This window comes from Ctenocephalides felis, unplaced genomic scaffold (assembly GCF_003426905.1).
Source record: "Ctenocephalides felis isolate EL2017-DRISC unplaced genomic scaffold, ASM342690v1 CF-g0.4_SCAFFOLD_01127, whole genome shotgun sequence".
In the NCBI taxonomy this organism is placed as follows: Eukaryota; Metazoa; Arthropoda; class Insecta; order Siphonaptera; family Pulicidae; genus Ctenocephalides; species Ctenocephalides felis.
The window spans coordinates 29,361-33,672 of NW_020537281.1; positions in this window are offsets into that span (position 1 = coordinate 29,361).

The following is a 4,312-nucleotide window of genomic DNA, read 5'->3' on the forward strand; positions in this document are numbered from 1 at the left end:
GTCAAGGGTTTAAAACCAGATTGTGTATTATGTCGTTTGGATTGGTGCCTAATTCTGAGTTGAAATTCAAGGATAGATCACAAATTGCAAGCACAGCCTAAAATGTAAAAAGTGTTCCTGATAAGAATAGTACTTAAATAAAAAGTTTGGTAACGAAAGTAATAGCCGATATAATATGGTAGTCGGTTACAAGTCGAAGGGATGAGCGCAGTGCAGTGCGCGAAATGTTTAATAGAATAGATATTGGGCATAATGTAAGCTAAAAGGATGTTATGAGGGACAGCGTATCAGAATCTGTCCTCAAACTGAAAGTAGAACCAAGATACACGTACTCCCACAGTAAAAGAAGAAATCAAAAAGATTGCCCAAAGGTACAAAAATAAAATCGATGAACACCCCAATGAGCTCGGAGCAAGTCTATATAATGTCAGGCATCAAAAAAGGCTGAAGAGGACGGAATTATCAGAATTGACACATTGATTGCATATTTTCATTGTTTTTCATTACATTCCTTTATTGTTTTTCTTTATTTAAACTGGGATAATTATAGATAAAAGTTTATATAGTTGTTGAAATATTTGTTACTATAGAAGTGTGTACAAATGATTGTTAGAACACTTAGAACTGTACGTAAGCGAAGATATTTCAAATGTTATTTTATGTATTTTATTTTGATTGACAATAAAAGTATGCAAAAAAAAAAAAAAATGTTATTTTGTATATATAAGTTAAATAGTATTGATTACGGTTATAGGATTTATATTAAGAATTATGGGTTTAATGCGCGATTGTAAAGGCAGTTCACAAAATGTGCTGGCACGAAAATAAAAAATAATAAATAAAAAATCACGCGGTTCGAGTGATTATTAGAGATTTAATTTGCTTATGTCGAAATGTTGTTTATAATATTCTTGAAATGCTGAATCTAATTACAAAGATTTTAAGTTAGAATTAGTAAAACCAGATTACATATTTATTTTGATCTATACATATTAGTATATAACTAAGACTAATTTTCGTAAACGTTTGTGAGATTCGTTTGCTAGAAGAAAAAAAAAAGATTTTTCTTATAATGTTGATTAATTTTCATTTACTTTGTGAATTTATTCGATTTCATTTTTGTATAAAGTTAGACAGAAACTAATTTGTTTTACAAAGAATTTTTATTAATTGTTCCAGATATTATATTTTAGAGATTAGAGATTTAGTTAAAATATGTATTTACAAAGATATCGCTTTTGTGAGTTTTTATCGAGGCTATAAACAATATAATATACAAGCGCCTTGTTTTGTTGTTGGTGACCGAAAAATATTAGTATATAATGGAACTCTAATTGTGAAGAAATTAGTAGTAAAATCCTGGACATCAGAAACACTATAACATCCAGTAAAATATTTTAAAGTTGTAAAGTGTAAAGTGTTATCAAATAAAGTGGTTGGAAGGAGGCTATCTTTCATTGCTACCATAAAAGTCTTCAGGCCTATACTTTAGGAACAACCCAGCTCTGAAGAGACAACAAATCAAACTAGTGCTCGTTTGAGTCGCCAACACCAGTGGCAGGTCAATCTTGGGTCGCTAGGCTTTACCACTACGCAACTAAATGGAACCAGAAGCGACCAAGAAACAAACCAAATCTAACATCATAGCCGCAACAACGTAGAAGGTCCACCGATGAAGCTGGAAGACTTGATCAGTAAAACAGTTAATGTCGATGATGTATTTGTTTATTTCATACTTTCCATATTACTTCAACACTTAGAAACTAATCAGACTTTATGAACTAATGACTACTGAAAACTGAGTATGAAACTTGAACGATGAATAAACTCATACTGACTTTGAATTCATACTGATATTTACTCATACTCGTCTTAACTCACACTGACCGTTTATTGCATCATTCACAAGCTTAAATACAAGACACAAGTAACCAGTCTCTTACAGGATCGCGACGTCACGGTAAGGTTGTAGAAAGACCGCGAATGTCCAAACAATAATAACAAATTAGAGCATGATTAAGAAGAATAGTAACAAATGAAAGGGGAATTCATGACAATATTATTTATAATTATTACAAATGGGTGCATACCCCTAACATATATATTATATATATTATAATTTTTGCTCAACTTACCGCACGACACATATCGTCATCATCGACATTGCAAATGATGCCATTGCAAATTACAACGTATCCTTCCAAATTTAATTTAAGTTTCTCGGCTCGTTCAATATCATTCTTTGATTTTAGATCTTGCAATTCCCAAAAAAGATAGGCTCCGCAGGCATATAAACAATAAATCGCTCCCTAAAGCAATAATTCAATAGTTAATCATATAATAAACTAAACTCATTATGTTAGGCATCGCATGGCATTTAAGTTTATATTTGAAATGATAAAATACGAATAATGAAAGTTATAGTATTTATAAAAATATATTGAAAACATATCGAGAAAACAAAATTAGCAAATCAGACATTTTAAAGAAAACAAACTTCTTCAAAATTGAAAATGTTTCGAAAAGAAAAAACAATATCATTCACTATTTAAAAATTAATTAACAATTTTTATTCATATATTATAATTAACAAACCTCAATAGGAAAGCTATTGCCTACGATACCATTCCGAAAGGCGTTTATTTCTTCTGAAAAATGAGGCCATAAATTCAAATAATTCAGATTGTGCAAATTATAAAATATGCAAATTTCTTCATTTTCTTCACGGAATTAACAACGGAAATACTATCCTCGTTCATGGACATATCAGTTTCCGAATCGACTTCCTAAATATGATAAAAGAAAATGTTTTAGTAAAAACAATAATAATAAGAAAAAAAAATGTAATTTTATTACACTTTTAATAAGTCTAAAAAAATAACTTAACAATAACTTGTAAAATAAGGAATTTGATAAACCTTTGAAATTATTTAAAAATCAATAGATGTATTTTATGATTAATTTTTCTGTTTTTATTTTATAATCATTCTATTTCTGCCTAAAACAATACTTAGATCATATAATATTACTATTCATGGATGCTGTGCTGTTGAAGATTCATAACAAATGTATTATTGCATATTTTATGATATAATAAAACAATGTATCCAGATGGCCATAAGCTGTGTAATTTTGACCATCCGTTTTAACTATAAAAAAATGCTCATTGCAATAATACTCTCTTCTGAAAAAAATTGAATTTTCGTCATTGATTAAAACTTATCTTATGATAGTGGATATAAAGCCTCTGTACTTATATAAAGCATCTACCACATAATGGTTCAATGACTGAGATGATTCAGGTATGTGACAAAAAATCTATTACAATGTAGAAAAATTTTCAAAAGCAAAACACATAAGATTTTTCAAAAGTCAAATAACACACAATATATAGTCCTTACCCCATCCACAATTCGTTGCCATAATTCTGATGTGTGTAAATACTTCTGGGCACATTCATTGACAATTGAAGATAGTACAACGTCACATTTCACAGAAATGCTGACTCTTTTACGAAGGCAATCGAGAGTCATGCTGCAGATTTGCAAGAGTAGAGTATCTGAATATTTTTTGAGTGATGTCCTTTAATTCTCTAACAATTTTTCTAAATACTGTAAAGGTAAACACACATCATTTATTGAGAAATCTTAATATTTAATTAAAATAAATATAGTATTAATGAAATTATATGTGTAAAGGGGGTTGATATATAAAATATAAAACACTTTGATATCTTTGATAGGTATCTCTATATTATTATTAATCACACATACACACAATAAATATATTTAATCAGGGGGGTCCTTAATATGTACACATTTCGAATTTCCTTGCTCCCAAGGGCTCAAATGGTTCCAAATTGATAAAAAACAATTTTCTGAAAGTTTTCACTCTTAATATTGTCTTTTAGATAGAGCGCAATTCAATCAAAGTTTTGTATGGAAATAGCATGAAAAAAATTTCAAAAATTTGCAGGGCGTTGAATTTTCAATGAAAAATGACACAAATTTCATTTTTAATTCATTTGTCGCTAAGTTATACCTATTTTTTTTTTTATTTTTCAAATTTTTCATGCTATTTCCATACGAAGTTTGATTGAATGGTGCACTATCTAAAAGTTAATATATAAGAGCTAAAACTTCAGAGGATTGTTTTTTATCCATTTGGAACCATATGATCCCTTGGAAGCAAGGAAATTCGAAAATGTCCATATTAAGTACCACCCTAATATATATATATAATATATATATGTTACGGTAAATGTGCATATTTCGGGGTGAATGTGCACATTTACCGGCTCATTTGGCGAATG